This window comes from Camellia sinensis, chromosome 4, assembly GCF_055761805.1.
Source record: "Camellia sinensis isolate YWXY chromosome 4, ASM5576180v1, whole genome shotgun sequence".
Lineage (NCBI taxonomy): Eukaryota > Viridiplantae > Streptophyta > Magnoliopsida > Ericales > Theaceae > Camellia > Camellia sinensis.
The window spans coordinates 223396157-223417931 of NC_138964.1; the positions used below are offsets into that span (position 1 = coordinate 223396157).

General features: G+C 36.5%; 1 long non-coding RNA gene across 1 annotated transcript in view; it reads left to right on the plus strand.

Moving 5' to 3' along the window:
• Positions 1 to 21775, plus strand: part of LOC114260011 (uncharacterized) — a 47749-nt gene that overhangs the window by 1985 nt on the left and 23989 nt on the right. The window contains exon 3 of the long non-coding RNA XR_014328494.1: positions 4003 to 4047. This is a non-coding gene — a long non-coding RNA (uncharacterized LOC114260011). The remainder of the gene's footprint in view (positions 1 to 4002; positions 4048 to 21775) is intronic.

Here is a 21775-nt window from a genome sequence, read left to right on the forward strand (position 1 = left end):
AGAGGCTACGAGAATATTCCAGTAGATATTGGGCAACTTACAACAAAATCGATAACTGTAATGAACAACTGGCAGTAGCCTCATTCAAGTTAGGATTGCTACTCGAGAGCAAGCTTCTGCAGTCTCTAACGAAAAAGCCACTGACCGATGTGGGAAGTCTAATAAGGTGAGTTGAACAATACTATAAGATTGAAGATGACATAAGAGGCACTGAAGAATCAAAACCTGTTCGGATCCCACCTAAGGCTCCACGAAAAGATGAGAAAAAGTCTCCAGACAAAAAAAAAAAAAAAAAAGAGTCCAACGCAATCGCCGATCAGCCAAAAATACGAAAGGAGGCCTTCTAAGTAGTTATCACCACCTTTACTGAGCTGATATATCGCTTGATGTCAAAAATCCAGAACGAACCTTACTTTTCTTGGCCTACCTGGATGCTCGGCGATCTATCACTTCGCAATCGAAGACTATGTTGTTCTTACCATAAGGACCACGAACATCTCACAGAGGACTGCAAAGCGATAAAGAAATTCTTGGAGGAGTTGATGCAAAGCGGACATCTACGATCTTATGTTAACTCATCCACAGATCGAAAGGATAATACCAGGGACAAAGCTGGGGAAACACAACTCACTACAACTATCAATATGATCTATTCAGTTCCAACAAAAAGGTGCATAATTCGGGAAGCAGCGCCAACACTCCGGAGAGAAACTATGTCCCTATCAGAGGTGGCTGCAAAAAAGGTTTGTTCATCAACAAAGATTTCTTTCTCTAATGAGGATCTGACATGGGTTCTTTATCCCCATAATGACACGTTGGTAGTAACACTACAGATTGGGAAATTCGATGTCAAAAGAATATTGATCGACCAAGGCAGTTCGGCCAAAATCATATACTACGGACTCTTCAAAAAACTGGGGTTGTCTCATGAAGCCCTTCTCAATGTGGAATCCACACTCTATGGCTTCAACTTGAGCCTAGTATTCCCTTTAGGACGCATCTTCCTGCCAGTCAAGGTTGGAGAAACAGTCCACCAAGTTGAGTTTCAGGTAGTCAACTTGCCATCTCCTTATATGGCCATAATGGGAAGAACTTGGCTCCACCAAATGGAAGCTGTTCCATCTACCTTCCACTAGGTCCTATGCTTCCCAGAAGCTAACACTGTCAGGACCATTCCAGGGGACTAGACAATGGCAAAAACGATCTATGGCAGTATCTTCAACTCGGCCACCGGAAGTTCGGACATGTGATTCAAGAGAGGAAGCTGAACGTCAGATTGGAGCTAAGAGTGTCGACGAACTCGAAAAAATACTAATCAATCCCCGAAGATGAAGACAGGTTCTTCTTCATAGGTAAAAATCTCGCTCCAGAAGAGAAAAGTCAACTAGTGGATTACCTACTCCAATACAGGGATATATTCGCCTGGACACCTTATGAAATGGAAGGCATCGACCCAAGAGTGACAAGCCACAAATTACACGTGAATTTAAACTCCCGACCGGTAATACAGAAGAATCGGAGGTCCACGCCTCAACACTTCGACGCTGTCAAGGAAGAGGTAGCTAAGTTACTCGAGGCAAATGCTATTCGGAAAGTTCAATATCCGGAATGGTTGTCCAACATTGTGGTTGTTAAGAAAAAGAACGGTAAATGAAGAGGGTGTGCGTAGATTTCATCGATCTTAACAAAGCATGCTCCAAGGATAGCTTTCGTATACTAAAAATTGACCAACTCATGGATGTGACCTCCATACACAAAAGAATGAGTTTTCTGGATGCGTATCGGGGATATCATCAGATTACGATGCATCTGGATGATCAGGAAAAAAAACTCATTCATCACACCTATTGGGTTATTCTGCTACAAAGTGATGCCTTTCGAACTTAAAAATGCTGGAGCAGTATACTAACGGCTGGTTATGAAAATGTTCCGTAGTCAAATCGGATGGAACCTTGAAGTATACATCAACAACATGGTGATCAAGTCAAAGGAAGCTAGACTTCATCCCGATGACCTTTGTGAAACCTTTGAGGTACTCCGCAAGTACAAGATGAAGCTTAATGCAGCAAAATGTGCGTTTGGAGTTGGATCGGGAAAGTTCTTAGGGTATATTGTCACTAATCGAGGAATAGAAGCTAATCCTGATCAAATCCTGGCATTGATCAGCCTAACCCCGCCCTTAATTGTTAAAGGAAGCCAAATGCTCACTGGGATGACAGCAACCCTCCATAGGTTCATCAGCTGATCCTCTAATTGATGCCGATCGTTCTTCCAACTAACCAAGAAAAAGAACTGATTCGAATGGACCCCAAAATGCGACCATGCTCTACAAGAACTAAAGAGTTATCTAGCCAAACCTGTAATGACCCCAAAATGTGTATCATAAATTATCTTTATGTAATTATGGGTTAATGTGTCTTAATTTAATTATATCTGTTTGAATTGAAGAATTATCTGTTGAGTTACGATCTTGGAATTGAAATTGCCGACTTTTAAGAGATTAGAAACCGCAATTGAGTACATGGTTATGCTAATGGGAATTTTTAGAGCTATTTGGGAAAATCAATTGAAAATTTATTTTGTCTGATTTGTTAAGGTATGTTTGGGTGGTTAACTTTGTACTGCAAATTGAAGGCCTTAGAGGCTTCAAAAACCAAAACGGAGTACATTATTTTGATCAGCATGATTTTTAAAGTCATTTGGGAAGTTTAATTGGAATTTGATTTCGTATGATTCGTAACGGTGTGTTTGGCTCCCTAATTGTGATAACCTTATATTTATATATATATATATGATATGAGTTGAACTCATCACTTTGAGTCCAAAAATATCTAAGGGAGAGGGAGAGAACCGAGAGAGAGAGAGAGGGCACAAGAGAGAGAAAGCTTTACTAAGAAAGAGAGCTCAACATTCATGGGATTTGAACACAAATTGAAGATATTTAAGAGAAAGGAAGATGATCAACCATGGACGCTTGGGAAATTGAAGAAAGTTAAGGGAAAAGCAAAGATTGAACTAAGGTATGGAAATTTATCTTGAATCTTTATGATTAATTCTTCAATTTCATGAAATCATAATGAGAGTAGAAGATTTGGAATCCATTTGGGTTAGGGTTTTGTGTTATGTATTTAATTGAGTTAAATTTAAGAAATTAGAACTTGGGTCCTTTGATTTTGTTTATGATTGGAACTCAATCTTATGAATGTTATATGAAATGAACTCTAGATTGTCCATAGAACAAGATCTATGCAAGGATCAAGTGTGTTTGTGGGTTGTGTTTTTGGGGAACTTTCAAGATTATGAAAGATGAAACATTGATCTTGAACTTGAGGCAAAGATTGATTAGTTTGAGATGAAATTACACTTGAATAATGTTAGTTTATCATGTTGTGAGGTAATTTTACATGTTTTTGGGTGATTAGAGTTGAAACCAAGCTTAGAAAATGGAAAAAAACAAGTGTTAGACCCAACAAGGATTTCGGACAACAGATTTTGCCCTGAACTGTATGTGCGGCGGGGCTTCCCACACGTGCGGCAGTCCATTTCCAGCACCCAAAATGATTTTGAAATAAAAGCACCTTATCCCGCACGTGCGGCTCAATTCCCGCAAGTGAGGCCCTGTTTCCCACAAGTGCAGGATAGTCCTGTTTTAGCCAACTTCAAATAAGCATATCTCTTGCGTTCGGACTCCGTTTTAAGTGATTCTTAGGCTTAAATTCAAGTCCCGAAAGTCTAGTTTCCAATGGTTGTGGTCTTACTCCCAAATTCAAAGTATACAAATAGATATGCTCAAATTAGTGAGGGTTGTTCACATTCTGTTCAACCGTTTCATGCCATTTTCTCTCCTAACCCAGTTTCCTTTCATTTCTTCCTGTTTTCCTTGATATGAATTATGACCCATTGGAGACCTATGAGTTTAGAACCAACATAACTAATTGGTTGAAGAGTAAAGGAAGGAATCGATTATATTCATATATTGCGCTACGTGCATTGTGTTTGTAGGTCAAGACGAGGATATCGTCCCACTACTACCAGGAGCCTATCATTGTGAGTATTAGTATAGTAAAGATATATTTTTCATTATCTCTCTTAATTTATGTATGACATGATTCTCTAAATGTTAGATTTTCTCTAAATGCACAAGTTTCTAAGAAATGCAAAATGAATTATGAACAAGAAACGTGAATTATTTGTAATATGATATGGTGGGCCCAAGGCCGTTCTGTTTATCTGTCCCGTTTATGCTATGGCATGATATGAATTGTTCGGTCTTTAAGACCTAATCATTTTGGGTATGGAACAAAGTGCTGTACGGAACTAAATGCTACAGTGTGAGTCACCTCTAGAGTCTGTACGAGACACCTCTTGAGTCCATACATACATGAATTGAGCCCAAGGAGAGGTGGAGACATGTCGATGTTCCATCTACTCCATGATTAGATACAATGATACGATATGATACGTTTGGACCGAAGGTCGTTTTGATATATGATTGGGCCCGAGGCCGTTTTGTTATACATGGACCCGAGGTCGTTCAGAACATATGATATGAATACAAAGGTTTTGACATCGCTATATGACTCATGTTATGATGTGTTATTTTATATGCATGAATGGATGTCCTATTTTAAAATGTGTTTCTAACCTTTTGTATAAGTGGCCGTACCACGTACCACGTAAAATGTTTTGTAATAATTCAATTATATATTCCATTCGAAAAGGTATGGATTATGATACGATAAATGTTTGTTTTGAAAAGATTTATGATATGTTTCTAAATTGTGAAATACGTTTACCTAATGTTAAGGACATCATTCATTAACCTCTTTACTTTAATATTACTCACTGGGCGTTAGTTCACCCCTTTATTTTATATATATGTAGGTGAGCCATCAGGGACCAACACTAGAGTTGTATTGGGGTCCGTCTCTTTGTCAAGCCACCCGGGTTACACCTTTGTGTCGAGGCTTTAACTTTGTATTGGAAAATTGTGTATTTTATTAAGTCTTATGTATTTGTGTGTGAGATCTATATAAGTTCTGTGATTATATGTATATATGGAAAGTGTATTTAAATGCTTAAATTAATTTAAGTGTTTATATATGCACAAGCTCAATCGGCATTATCTTTATGTTGGTATTTGCTTCTGCTTAAGGCCCCGTATTTGAATAAATATTCATGAAATTTTGTTTTGAGGCCGATGTACAGGCCGGTCATGGACCAAACTTTTGGGGGCAGGTTTGGGTCATGACAGTTGGTATCAGAGCACGAGTTGTGATCTCACACATGTGTCCATTGACCATTAGAGTGTCTAGAATCGATCTAAGTTGTATGCATTCGGTAATAAAGTGATATGTTATGTATTCTGAAGAATGTATGGAAGCTTGAAAGTATCATGAAATTTTAACGATAAGAAGAGATCAAGATGCGTTTGGTTTATAGTGTAAGTCTTGAGCCTAGAAAAGTGATTTTGCTAAACGATATGTATAAGGAAATAGAAGGCTAAGGTTTATGAAATTGTGGTGTTTTGACTAGAATAATGGGGAGTGCAAGCATGTTGAGTTGTGGAAACATGAAATGATAAGAGATTTAGATCTTCGCTTGAAGCCATGGAAAGAATATTTGAGAGAGGGAGACAATAGAATTATGGTGGCTAACAAATTGTGGAATTATTGCGATTGAGATATTTGGTGATCAATAACAAGTATGGAATTATAGTGATTAAGAGTTGGGGCATTAGAATTGCTGCCTAGAATGTTAATCAGTACAAGTATCGTGATTTGTGATCATATAGTATTAGGTGAAATTTTTATGGAAGTTTAGTGGTACAAGGGAATCGAAATCTTTGACTAGAACGTTGGTGGTTTTGAGTATATTGATTTGTAGAAATATAGTGTATGTTGAGGGAATTGAGGTATGTCTGGGGACGGAGGAAAATATTATATGAAATCTTGAACCATAGAGCTTAAATGATTTGGTATGATATTATGTACTAAGCTAATTTGTATCTAATGTCTTGGGGGAAGGGTGGTGAGAATGGTGAAAAGTAAGAATGAGATGTTGCTTATGTTGTCCTACAATGTGTAAGGATATGAATGGATATTGTTATCGCAATGAGATGTTGTGCTTGTTAATCAAATTACATGGGTCACTGAAATGGATCATTGGTGAAGAGGAAGTCATGTTTTGAATCTTCCTACGAAGGATCGGCTAGGGAATTGAGGGATATGTTTTATAAGATGATAGACTTATGATAGTGAATGTTTTGATGTGAATGTTCATTTTAACTCAATAGGTTGTGAAAAAAAAAAAAAGAATAGGTAAGGAGTAAATAGTGACTTAGACGATGATTAGAAATGGGGTGATAAGTGAAGTTTTGTTCCTCATTTCAATTAGGACATATACTCTTGTGAATGGATGTGAATAAAAGGAAAATTGTACTCCTTTTGTAGACTACCATTTGTTTGAAAGACAGAATTTTGCCCTGATATGTTTTTGTTCTGAACTTAACATATTGTTATCATAAACTTACCATCACTAATTAAGGATGAAATGTTTATATGAGGATTAATTCAAGGCTTGTTCCTTTATTGCGATCTAAATATGAGAGATCATTGGAATAAAACTTATGTGGTCTATGTTATTTAGAGATGTCATACCATCAATTAAATTCGGTGTTTCCAACATGGATGATTAATATGTGATCTTGCGTGTGAGGGGTAAATATTGACCATACACCTAAGCGAGTTGTTTACGACCTCCAGAATTACGTGCTCTTTGTATGGAACTAATGGCGTCGATACCCATCTTAGAGTCTGTTATTGATAATTTATGACTTGTACATGAATGTCTGGATAACTACTGTAAGGAAATTGGTAGACCAAAATTGACCTTGTTATTGAGGCTGTATCAACACTTATTGGCCCTGTTTGGTAGAGCTGTGGGAAAGTGATTATAGATGATAGCTTAACAGATTATAACTTATAGCTGTGAACATAAGCTGGTAACCTGTTTGGTGCAGCTGTGGGATTATGGATTTAAGCAGCAGAGTAGTGTTTGGTAAATAAGCTGTAAAATAGTTTTTTTCTGTGTAATTGTCATTTTTGCCCTTATAAAGATATAAAATTTGTGATTTCATTTATAATACATTTTTTTTATTTTTCTTTTTCATTTTATTTTATTTTATTTTCTTTTTCACCTTATTTTCTTTTCTTTTTAATTTTTTTTTCTTCTCTTCTTTCTTTGTTAATTTTTTTTAACTTATTAATTCATTAAAATTAATATTCAGGTTCTAATTTATATTAATGTTGTGATTTCATTACATATTATCTTTCATATATTCATTATCAAAATTATTAATTTTTTCCGTATCTTCTTTCTCTGTGTTTCTTTTCTTTGTTAATATAAAAAGTAAATATCAATTGAAATAAATTGTGTTAAATATTAAAATTAGTATCATTTTGTCCATCAATTATTATTATTATTATTATTTTTCATATTATTATTATTCTTTATTATTATTCATTTTTATTATTTTTAGTCATATTTCATTTTTAGTAAATATTAATTGAAATAAATTGTGTTAAATATTAAAATTAGTATCATTTTGTCCATCAATTATTATTATTATTATTATTCTTTATTATTATTCATTTTAATTATTTTTAGTAATATTTCATTTTTAGTAAATATTAATTATGAAAAGTAAATATTAATTGAAATAAATTGTGTTAAATATTAAAATTAGTATCATTTTGTCCATCAATTATTATTATTATTACTTTTCATTTTATTATTATTCTTTATTATTATTCATTTTAATTATTTTTAGAAATATTTCATTTTTAGTAAATATTAATTCTCAAAAGTAATTTTTTTAATTATGAAAAGTAACTATTAATTGAAATAAATTGTGTTAAATATTAATTATGAAAAGTAATTTTTTCTTTTTTAATTAATATTAATATTGATATTTTTCTCTTTTTTTTTAGTTTATTTTCAAATTTTTTTCTAGGGTTTGAAAAGCACAAGGGCGACGACCGGCGACGGTTCAGATCGCGACGGCGTTCGTTCAGATCGACGATGGTGTTGGTTCAGATCGTGACGGCGTTGGTTCAAATCGACGATGGAGCTTGGTTCAGATTGATCGACGACAGCGTGGGTTCAGACAGACAGAGCTTCGCGATTGCGATGGCGACGAACCCGAGATCAACCGACGCCATAGATGTAGCGCACAGAGAGAGAGAGAGAGAGAGAGAGAGAGAGAAAGAGAGAGAGAGCGAGGGAGAGAGAGAGTAGAGAGAGATCTCTGTTTCATCGCCGGAGTGAGGGACACGTTGCCGAAAATCGCCAGACATCGCCGGAAATCACATGCATCTCTCTCTGGTTTGTGAACAGTGTTGAGATGTGGTGATATATATAGTGGCATTTTCGTAAATAATGGAGATTAGGAGGGGCATCTAAGTCATTTTAGCACCCTGTATAATAGCTGCGCGCTTAAGCTATCTCCTTAAGCATCTCTAGACCCACTTGGAAAATAAGCTGAGAATTAGCTTTATTTAAGCTATAAGTTGGTGAAATAATTTTTACCAAACACTCTAAAATAACTTATTTTAAGCTATAAGTGGCTTTAAGCTACAAATTTGTTTTACCAAACGGGGCTATTGATGTGAAAGGTTTCATATGAAAGGTGACCAAAAAAAAAAAAAAAAATCATGAATATTGTTTATGGTATGTGTGAGGTACTAGGTGGTATGTGATTAATTCAATAAAATATCTAAGTGTCACGACACAAACCCCCCCCATGGGTTAAGTATCGTAACTGGCCAGTAATCCTTGGATTACCAAGGCCTCTTGACTGATTAACATAAAGTTAGGGGCTGCGGAAGCAAATATACAATATATATAGTCCATTGAGCCGTGAACACGTACATGATACACATCATTTAAAACTTTTGTAAACATATGAGTGATGTTGAGAAACATAACCTTTACATATCACTTCTAGTAGTGTATTAATAGACATCTTGTCCAAAACTTAACAACAAACAAAGTCTAACATGATTATACAAAAACAACCACAAATCTTGACTTCATTCGGAACCTCCTTGGAAGGCACAAAGGTTGGTTGACAAAAAGGGAACATAGGCCGTCAACTCGGGGCCTGGTCACATGCCTGCTCACCTACATACATAATATAAATAGTGAGCTACAGCCCAGTAAATAATAATAGAGTAAAGACTTTAATGAATGATGCCCAACATAACTCAAATCTCATAGCAAACAGAATCATAATCAGCTAACAAAACTGAATCATAATCTTGTCCATATTCAAATCATGTGTGGTACATCCATTAGCACAAACATGTCTCTTGGGTCAAGCTTATAACATCCGGTATTGGGTAACATATCTTATACATTGGCCACGGTATTGTTACCCCCGGGTGAGGGCCTAGGCCATGGTATTCTTTCCCCCGGGCGAGGGCCTGGGCTACGGTATTAACTCACGGGCGAGGGCCTCATGACCATAAGCCACAGTATTATGTCCTCTGGGCGAGGGCCTCTGCTAAGGATACCACAATTACGTTTCACATAAAATTGGACAATCATTCATTCACATAAAACATAACATTTCAGAAACTTATCATCTCGTATCATCAGAAAATAATTAAAGTTAAACATAACTTTACGGAGTTATTACTTACAGATAATTGGTGGACAATTAGATGGCAAGGTGGGCAGTTCACTTGTCTTAAGGCGTGTGACCTACATAGCATGATAAATACATACGTTGAATACACATGCCTGGATTGAACGCAACTTATTTCGTTGTTCGTAGTGTGTTTCTAACCTTTAACCTCATTATGGAGTCTTAATCACAGCCTAGGAATGCCTCGGATGGAATGAGGATGCAAAAATGTACTTAAAAAAAAACTTAGCCAATTTTTGCTGAAACAGGGGTCTCGCCCGAGCGTGGCTTTCTTCGTTCGGGCGGACATACCAAATGTGAGTGGTCGCTCGAGGGTAGACTCCTTCGCTAGAGCGTTCTGTAAAATGTGAAAAAGTTCTGGTTGCACGAAATCTCCGCTCGACGCTCGCTCGAATGTGATACGCAGGGTTCTCGCTCGAGCGTGCTTCTACAGACGCAAATTTCTGAGAGCTTTCAATTTACGCTCGAGCCAGCCCTTTGTCGCTAGAGCGGAAGCATGAAAATAAGGACGGTCGCTTGAGCGTAGGATCCTTCGCTCGAGCATGGAAGCAAAATTCTGAGTTTTCCAGATTTGCTCCCAAGCTTCAAAACATGAATTCAACACCCCAAAACTCATCCTCTTGGGCCAAAATTCTGGAAAACGTTTAGAAACTCACAAAACATCATGGTTTAAAGATCATTTCATGAAATCAAGGCCCAAAAGTTTGCCAATTGTACAAAATTCCAACATAAACTTTATGAATGTTTCAAGAGCACAACATGCATGAATTTTCTTAAACCCAACCTCTTTAAAACATGATCAAACTTGGCAACTTGATAGAAAACATGATGAATTTCCAAAATATAAGTGAGATGAACACATGCATAAAAGAATTCTTTGAAATCATGCTCAATTTGTGAAGAAATGAACATGCATGCATGGTATGGCCTAATTCTTCTCAATTCTAATGTAATTCCCTCATGAATTCACTTAATCCACTAGTGATCTTGTAGAATCTAATTCAATTACTCAATTAAGAGTTTAGTCCCTTACCTGGAGGCTTGAATCTACAATAGTTGAAGTTGAGATCCTCAAATCCTCTTCAAGTGACAACAATTCCTAGCACTTCTTTTGGTTTGAGCTCAAATTCTCACGTCTTAGACCAAATCCCCCTACTCTCTTTCCCTCCCACATTTTGTGGAAGAAGATGGAAATTGATGGTGTCAAAACATATATAAGTTGTAACATGGTCTTGTAAAAGCCCACTCAATGGCATACATGCAAATAACATAAGCTAAATTAATTAGCATTATTTATTCTAATTTAATCGTTCCAAATCGACTTTTAATTAAACTTACCATAAAATCCTATAAATCCTAATTAACACATAAATCAAGTCAATTTCTGAGTCGGATGCCGATAAGGCTTTCAATTCGCAAATCAAAACTAAAACATGAATAGATCTTTCTACGTCAAACAGATATAAGCACAAAATAATGCAATGCACATATAATTGACTCAAGATTTCTTCTTAATTACTTATTTGGCATGCTTAAACATGAATTAGTGTTAATCATGGGTCGGGGTTGTTACAGTCTTCCCCCCGTAAAAGAGTTTGGTCCTCCAAACTCGAATTACCTTCATTTTGGAAGAACACTGGATTCAAATGGAACAACTCGGGATATCTTTTCATCATGTCTTCTTCTGTTTCCCAGGTTGCATAGGTTCCCCCATGATTCTGCCAATCAACTTTCACTAATGGGATTTATTTGTTTCTTAGTCTTTTGATTTTTCGGTTGGCAATTTGAATTGGTCGCTCTTCGTAGGTATAGTCATCTTTTAAAAGCACGTAAGTTGGCTCGATTATATGTAGCGGATCCCTGAAATACTCCTGAAGCATAGAGACATAAAAAACATTGTGCATATGCTCCATTACCGGAGGTAAGGCTGCTCAATACGTCACTGGGTTGATCTTTTCAAGGATCTCATATGGCCCAACATATCTCGGTGCTAATTTTCCCTTAACACCAAACCGCTTTTGTTCTTTCATAGGAGTCACTTTTATGAATACGTGATCCCCAACTTCATATTCTCTGTCCTTTATTTGAACATCAACATAACTCTTTTGCTGGCTTTGAGCAGTTTTCAGCCTTTGCTGAATCAACTTCACATTTTCAGTGGTTTCTTGCACAAGTTTCGGTCCCAACAATGGTCTGTCGCCTACTTCGGCCCAACATATCGGAGATCGGCATTTTATTCCATACAAAGCTTCATAAGGAGCCATTTCAATACTTGAATGGTAACTGTTGTTATACACAAACTCAGCCAATGGAAAGTAAGTTTCCCAATTTCCTTGGAAATCTAACACACACATTCTAAGCATATCTTTTAAGGTTTGGTTGGTTCGTTCAGTTTGACCATCTGTTTGTAGGTGATAGGCGCTACTTAATCTCAGTTATGTCCCCAAAGCCTGTTGTAAACTTTTCCAAAATCTCGTTATAAACTTCGAATCTCTGTCAGATACAATAGATACTGGTACACCATGCAATCTCACAATTTCGTTCACATACATGTTAGCCAACTTGTCCGCATTATAAATAGTTTTGACAGGCAGAAAATGAGCAGACTTAGTCAAACGATCAACTATAACCCAGATAGAATCCATAACTCGAGAAGAGCGAGGCAATCCCACAATGAAATCCACGGTAATGTGCTCCCATTTCCATTCCGGTATTGGAAGTGACTGTAGCAAACTAGCGGGTCGTTGATATTCGGCTTTAACTTGTTGACAATGTAAACATCTAGCCACAAAATCTACAATACACTTTTTCATTCCAGGCCACCAGAAATTTTGTTTCAAGTCGTGGTACATCTTTGTATTCCTTGGGTGCATAGTAAATTTAGTATTGTGGGCTTCAGACATAACACGTTTTCTCAAGTCATAACAATTAGGCACACAAAGACGATTCTAAAATTTTAGCACATTTTTCTCAAATACAAACCTTGGTCTCGGTTTTGAATCAAATTCTTCTGCAACCTTTTTCAAGTATTCATTTTCAAGTTGCTTCTCTTTGATCTCTTCAACGATTGCAGGTTGAGAGGAAATAGCGGCTAGTATTCCGCCCTGTTCACGTATCACAATCTCAATCTCATTCTTTTCCAAGTCATACAACAATTTTTTCTGGCTGGTAAGTAAACATGACATATTTCCCATTGATTTTCGGCTCAAAGCATCTGCTACGGTATTAGCTTTCCCTAGATGATACAAAATCTGCAAATCATAATCTTTGATTAGCTCTAACCATCGCCTCTTTCTCATGTTCAATTCTTTTTGGGTGAAGAAATATTTCAAGCTTTTATGATCAGTATATACTTCACAAGTTACCCCATATAAGTAGTGACGCCAGATTTTCAAGGCAAACACCACAGCTGCCAATTCAAGATCATGGGTCGGGTAATTCTTTTTATGAGGACGGAGCTGTCAAGAAACAGAGGCAATTACCTTCTCATTTTGCATCAGTACACAGTCCAACCTTTTATACGAAGCATCACTGTAAATTTGGAACCCATCAGTACCATTAGGTAAAGTTAGGATTGGCGTAGTCACCAGTATGGTTTTCAATTCTTAAAAGCCCGATTCACGCTGACCATTCCAATCAAATTGTACATTCTTCTGTGTCAATTGTGTCAATGGCATTGCAAGCTTTGAGAAGTCTTTCACAAATCTTCTGTAATAACCGACCAGTCCCAGAAAACTTCTAACTTTTGTTACATTGGTCGGTCTAGGCCAATCCACAATAGCTTCAATTTTCTGAGGGTCAACAGAGACATCATCCTTATTGATTACATGCCCTAAAAATGCTACACTGTCAAGTCAGAATTCATATTTGGACAATTTAGTATACAATTTCTTTTCTCTCAAAATTTGAAAGGTAGTTCTTAGATGGTTCCTATGTTCTTTCCTGTCTTTAGAAGAAATCAAAATATCATCAATAAACATAACAATAAATTCATCGAGATATTGTTTGAAAACCCTATTCATTAGGTCCATAAAAGCTACAGGTACATTTGTTACCCCAAAAGGCATTACCAAGAATTCATACTGTCCATATTTAGTCCTGAATGCAGTTTTTCTCTACATCTTCTGCCTTAACCTTTAACTAATGATATCCGGGCCTAAGATCAATTTTAGAGAACACTTGGGCCCCTTGAAGTTGTTCGAAAAAATCATCTATTCGGGGTAATGGATATTTATTCTTAACGATCACTTTGTTCAATTCCCGATAGTCAATACATAGCCTCAAAGATCCGTTTTTCTTTTTGACAAATAACACTGGAGCATCCCAAGGTGAAGTACTCGGGCGAATGAATTTCTTGTCTAAGAGTTCTTGAAGTTGGACTTTTAATTCTTTTAGTTCAGAAGTCGACACCCTATATGGAGTCTTGGAGATGGGTTGTGTTCCAGGTATTACATCAATGGTAAATTCAATTTCCCTATCAATTAAATCCCCGGGTAGATCATTGGGAAACACATTAGGAAAATCACAAACCACAGGAATAGTTTCTACACTGGCACTATTCGGAGACACAGTCAACAAGCTACACAAATAGCCCCGACACCCCTTTCTTAATAGCCTTTTAGCTTTCATAAATGAAATCAAGTATGGCGGAGGGACTACTCCATTTCCAATGAAAGTAAACTCAGGCATACAAGGTGGACGAAATACAACAGATTTATTCACACAATCAATAGTGGCACAATACTTAGTCAACCAATCCATACCCAGAATACAATCAAAATAATCGATGTTCAAGGGCAATAAATCAACATACAATGTCATTTCGCCAATCATAAGATCACATGCTGGATAAACATAAGCACACACCATAGAATCCCTAGACAGTGTAGATACAGATAGCAAACAGTTCATAGGTTCTAACGGTCTAGTTAATTTCCGAGAAAATGCATGCGATATGAATGAATGTGTGGAACCAGAATCAATAAGCACATATGTATTCTGAGCACAGACAGAAATGATACCTGACACTACTGATTCATTGTTTTGTACATCGCCAGGCACCAAGGCGAACACTCTCCCTTGTCTCAATGCTTCATTCACGTTGTTGCCCCTGGCATTAGTTCTGATGTTTGATTTGGCCACTGAAGTAGACCCAGCTGAACTCGCTGCAGGGTTTGGCATTCCCGGATCCCACTGGACAATCCTTTATCATATGGCCAACTTTGCCACATCGGTAAAAGGCACCAGATGCACGATGACATACTCCTCTATGCCTCCTGCCACAATCTGGATAGTTTGGTATGGATCCATTACTTTGACTAGAACTACTAGAGGATCCTGTATTTTGCTTCTTCAAAAATGACCGAGCCCTCTTGCCTTGCCATTTAGTTGGTGGAATTGTAGTTTGTTTCTTTGCTGCTAGAATAGCCTCTGCCATCAGTGCTCTATCCAAAACATTCACATACGTGGGTAGGTTGAGAACTCCCACCCGATCCAATATATCTAAATCTAGCCCACCCTCAAATTTGTGGGTCTTCTTGTAGTCCGTGTCCACGATATGAGGAGCAAACCTGGCTAACTCAGTAAACTTAGCCTCATACTCAGCTACAAACATTCTATCTTGTTTGAGTTCTTGGAATTCTGAAACCTTCTGGTCTCGGAAGCACTGGGGAAAGTACTTGTCATAGAAAATTGTATTAAAGTGAGCCCATGTCATGTTCTCATTGCCATCCCAAACTAGTAACCACCATCTCCGAGCTTCATTCTTCAGAGTGTAGGTGGCCAATAAGACTTTTTGAACCTCAGAACAGGGAAACACTTCAAATAATTTTTCTATCTGCACTAGCCAAGTTTCTGCCTTTAGTGGTTCAATGTCACCCAAGAAAGTTGGCGGCTTCATCTTTATAAATTTCTGAGTCATGTTAATTATGTCGTTATTGCCCACTTCGACTTGAGCCGGCGGGGTGGAGGTGGTAAGGTTATTGCCTTTGTTGTTGCATTATCACTTCAGTTAAAGCTGTAAGCATTTGTTCCATTCTGTTCATTCGGGCATCTGAGGACCCTGCTGTATCATCACTTCTTGCATTGTCCATTTGCTATAGGTAAATAGAACTTTATAAACATAGGCAAATAGTCCTTGTTACTTTATTCAAATTCATATGATCATAATTGGATTTATGCTTTCACTTTCAAACAATTACACTTAGACATGCAGATGGGATGCCCCTACTTCTTACCAGGACATCCTAAACTCATATGGACTTGTGTGTGCGGTATAACTTGTGCTCTGACACTACTCTGTCACGACCCAAACCCTCCCCCATAGGTTTAGTATCGTAACCGGCCAGTAATCCTTGGATTACCAAAGGCCTCTTAACTGATTAACATAAAGTTAGGGGCTGCGGAAGCAAATATACAATATATATATACAGTCCATTGAGCTGTGAAGACGTACATGATACGCATCATTTAAAACTTTTATAAACATAGGAGTGATGTTGAGAAACATAACCTTTACATATCACTTCTAGTAGTGTATTAATAGACATCTTGTCCAAAACTTAACAACAAACAAAGTCTAACATGATTATACAAAAACAACCACAAATCTTAACTTCATTCGGAACCTACTCGGGAGGCACAAAGGTTGGCTAACAAAAAAGGAACATAGGCCGTCAACTCGGGGCCTGGTCACGTGCCTGCTCACATACATACATACTATAAATAGTGAGCTACAGCCTAGTGAATAATAACAGAGTAAAGACTTTAATGAATGATGCCCAACATAACTCAAATCTCATAGCAAACAGAATCATAATCAGATAACGGAATTGAATCATAGTATTGTCCATATTCAAATCATGTGTGGTACATCCATTAGCACAAACATGTCTCTTGGGTCAAGCTTATTAAGTTCCATGAAGGAACCTCCGGTACTGGGTAACATATCTTATACATTGGCCACAGTATTGTTTCCTCTAGGCAAGGGCCTGGGCCAAGATATTAACCCCCAGGCTAGGGCCTCATGACCATAAGCCACAGTATTATGTCCCCTGGGCAAGGGCCTCTGCTAAGGATACCACAATTACGTTTTAAAGAAAATTGGACAATCATTCATTCACACAAAACCAGTGTTATCAGAGGCGAGCCTAAGCGCTCGCCTAAGCGCTAAGCGAGGCGAGGCGAGGCTTTAGCGCTTCAAGCACACTGAGGTGAGCCGAAATGATGAGGCGATGGAGAAGCACCTGAAGCGAGGCTTAGGCGATGAAGCGGGAGGCGAAACGAAGTGACGCTTCACCAGATTTTTGCCTGATTTCAGTTCGAATCATCTGGGCCCTGCATCTGGATGACTTTTATGCAATTTACGGGCATGCGTTGCACTTGATAATTGCTTTCTACTAAATAAGAAGTCAAAACCCTAGATCAACTTCGTTCGTCGACATTGAAAGGCATACCGAAGTCGACTTCACCTGGGTCTTCTTCTTCCTTTTTCGGACGTCGTTCCAGTCGATTTTACGAGGTGAGTTCCTTCTTCTTCCTTTCTCATTTCTTTCCTTCGACTTCACCTGGGTCTTCTTTGTTAACTGTCGGACCCCACCTTTCTTCCCCCTATTCTTCCTTTGTTTATTTTTTTCTTCGACTTGAAGAAGAAAACTGTCAGACCCCCCTTTTTTCTTGTGTTAAAATTAATTTTTAATTCGCAAAAATTAATTTTTAAAATTAATTCAATTATTTTTTTTGTGTGTTAAAATTTCAATTAATTCAATTAATTTCCTAGTTATTTTAATTTCCTGGTTATTCAATTAATTATTGTAATTCAATTAATTTGTTTATTTTAATTCAATTAATTTCCTGGTTATTTTAATTTCCTGGTTATTCAATTAATTCAATTAATTTCAACTATTTAAATTTCTTTATGTTCTTTAATGTTGTTAAAATATGTTCTTTAATTTCTTTATGCTGATGGTTCTTGAAAATATTTATATTTTTGTCTATACCATTTATTTTAAAAAAATATCCTTTTGGTCGCCTCAAATCGATGAAGCCCTCGCCTCGCCTCGCCTCGCCTTATCGCCTCACGCTTAGGCATTAGGAGACCTTGTCACCTCGGTTCGCTTTTCGCCTTAAAAAACATTGCACAAAACATAACATTTCAGAAACTTATCATCTCGTATCATCAGAAAATAATTAAAGTTAAACATAACTTTACGGAGTTATTACTCACAAATAATTGATAGCTCCAATTAGATGGCAAGGTGGGCAGTTCACTTGTCTTAAGACGCGTGACCTACATAGCATACGATTGGATTGAACACAACTTATTTTGTTGTTCTTAGTGTGTTTCTAACCTTTAACCTCATTATGGTGTCTTAATCATAGCCTAGGAATGCCTAGGATGGAATGAGGATGCAAAAATATACCTAAAAAAACTTAGCCAAATTTTTGCTGAAACAGGGGTCTCGCTCGAGCGTGGCTTTCTTCGCTCGAGCGGACATGCCAAATGTGAGTAGTCGCTCGAGCGTAGACTCCTTCGCTCGAGCGGTCTGCAAAATGTGAAAAAGTTTTGGTTGCATGAAATCTTCGCTCGACGCTCGTTCGAGCGTAAGACACAGGTCCTCGCTCGAGCCCAAGTGTTGTCGCTCGAGCGTGCTTTTACACACGCAAATTTCTAAGAGCTTGCAATTTATGCTCAAGCCAACCCTTTGTCGCTCAAACGAAAGAATGAAAATAAGGATGGTCAATCGAGCGTAGGATCCTTCGCTCGAGCGTGGAAGCAAAATTCTGGGTTTTCCAGATTTGCTCCTAAGCTTCAAAACATGAATTCAACACACCAAAACTCATCCTCTTGGGCCAAAATTCTGGAAAACGTTTAGAAACTCACAAAACATCATGGTTTAAAGATCATTTTATGAAATCAAGGCTCAAAAGTCTGCAAATTGTACAAAATTTCAACATAAACTTTATGAATGTTTCAAGAACACAACATGCATGAATTTTCTTAAACCCAACCTCTTCAAAACATGATCAAACTTGGCAACTTGATAGAAAACATGATGAATTCCCAAAATATAAGTAAGATGAACACATGCATGAAAGAATTGTTTGAAATCATGCTCAATTTGTGAAGAAACGAACATATATGCATGGTATGGCCTAATTCTTCTCAATTCTAATGCAATTCCCTCATGAATTCACTTAATCCACTAGTGATCTTGTAGAATCTAATTCAATTACTCAATTAAAAGTTTAGTCCCTTACCTAGAGGCTTGAATCTACAATAGTTGAAGTTGAGATCCTCAAATCTTCTTCAATTGACAATAATTCCTAGCACTTCTTTTGGTTTGAGCTCAAATTCTCAAGTCTTGGACCAAATCCCCCTACTCTCTTTCCCTCTCACGTTTTGTGCAAAAAGATGGAAATTGATGGTGTCAAAACATGTATAAGGTGTAAAATGGTCTTGTAAAAGCTCACTCAATGGCATACATGTAAATAACTTATGCTAAATTAATTAACATTATTTATTCTAATTTAATCGTTCCAAATCGAATTTTAATTAAACTTACCATAAAATCCTATAAATCCTAATTAACACATAAATCAAGTCAATTTCTGAGTCGGATGCCGATAAGGCTTTCAATTCGCAAATCAAAACTAAAACATGAAGAGATCTTTTTACGTCAAACAGATATAAGCACAAAATAATGCAATGCACATATAATTGACTCAAGATTTCTTCTTAATTACTTATTTGGCATGCTTAAACATGGATTAGTGTTAATCATGGGTCGGGGTTGTTACACTAAGTAATGTGATAGATGAAAGTAGTACATTGTGGTTGATATGATTTGTGACTCAACTATTGGAGAGTTTAGAAACTTGAGCTGAAATGCTGACATATTTAGATTGAGGAGATTTCGATGTATGAAGACCATTATTTTAAGTGCTTAAACTAAATGTAAGCAAATTGTTTATATGATTAATTTGGGCCCTATCCTTTTGTTTGAATTGTTTAGGTCTACGAGGAATTGATTTTTTTGAGGCTAATATTATGTATTAAGAATTTTTATGGGTCTAATTTAATGTTCTTTGTGTAGAGTATTAGAATATATAATAAGTCAATATTGTTAACATGCCTAAGCAAGTTAGTTGTGACTTACAATGAATGAAACCAATATTCGGATTAAATGCGATGCTCAGTCTACTTTGAAGTTATTGGAACAAGAACATAGGAGTTTTATGGACAATGCGTTTTATGCTTGATGTCATGAAGTTGACTTTAAGACCCTCTAAGAAGACTTTGATTTTAAGTGGTTGTTATTTTAATGTAATTTGGGAGTTATGACAATTGGGGTTTGATCCATATTTGATTTTACTAATAATTTATTTTGGAAAAAGAAATCATGGTGTCCAATCTGAACAGGTAATTTCTTGTTACGGGATTTGGGTTTGCTCTTTGGAGTTTGTGAGAAATCTGATTCGAACTGATAAGTTTAATTTTGATTACTTGGGCCTCCATTGAAGTTGAGGACTTGAATCTAAATTTGGTTATTTAAAAATTTAGGCCTCATTTATTAAGACCACTATTGTGAGCATTTAAATCATTAGTGAGCAAAAGATCCAGGATTCATATGTTTATTTGGTTCAATGGGTGTAAAATGAAAATATCATTGGAAACAAAATTGAGAAGTGAATATTTCTTCCTCTTTAAAGAACTATATATTTAGGAATATTGTGGAATCAATGGAGAGTTGCATAATACTGTAGATTTATGGACTAACCTAAATTGAGGATTTCAAATGACAATCAACATTAGACCAATTTGAAACTTAAAGGGAAAGAGTTAGCTCATGAACATCCTTGGGATTATGGTTTTACCATTTGTGGTATATAACTTGTGGATCAATAAATTGAAATGTACGAGGGTTGTGACTAATAAAATGATGTTTTGATGTTATTGAGTATTATTATATATTGGGTTACCAATTAGCCAGTGAATGATGAATTACTTTTGATTCTTGGAACAACTTCATTGAGATTGACTGTATAGGATTGTGAACTATTAAATAATTGAAGGGTGTTGTGTATCCAAGACGAAACTGGACTTGTGACAGGGTAAATCAAGTTTGGAGGACCAAACTTCTTAAGGTGGGGAGAATGTAACGACCCTAAAATGTGTATCTGAAATTATCTTTATGTAATTATGGGTTAATGTGCCTTAATTTAATTACATCTGTTTGAATTGAAGAATTATCTATTGAGTTACGACCTTGGATCTGAAATTGCCGACTTTTAAGAGTTCAGCAACCGCAATTGAGTATATGGTTATGCTAATGGGAATTTTTAGAGCTATTTGGAAAAATTAATTGAAAATTTATTTTGTCTGATTTGTTAAGGTATGTTTGGGTGGTTAACTTTGTATTACAAATTGAAGGCCTTAGAGGCTTCAGAAACCAGAATGGAGTACATAATTTTGATCAATATGATTTTTAGAGTCATCTGGGAAGTTTAATTGAAATTTGATTTCGTACGATTCGTAAGGGTGTGTTTGGCTCCCTAATTGTGATAACCTTATATATATATATATATATATGATATGAGTTGAACTCATCACTTTGAGTCCAAAAATATCTAAAGGAGAGAGAGAGAGATAGGGCACAAGAGAGAGAAAGCTTTACTAAGAGAGAGAGCTCAACATTCATGGGATTTGAACACAAATTGAAGAGATTTAAGAGAAAGGAAGATGATCAACCATGGAAGCTTGGGAAATTGAAGAAAGTTAAGGGAAAAGCAAAGATTGAACTAAGGTATGGAAATTTATCTTGAATCCTTATGATTAATTCTTTAATTTCATGAAATCATAATGAGAGTAGATGATTTGGAATCCATTTGGGTTAGGGTTTTGTGTTATGTATTTAATTGAGTAAAATTTAAGAAATTAGAACTTTGGTCCTTTGATTTTGTTTATGATTGGAACTCAATCTTATGAATACTATATGAAATGAACTCTAGATTGTCCATAGAACAAGATTTATGCAAGGATCAAGTGTGTTTGTGGGTTGTGTTTGT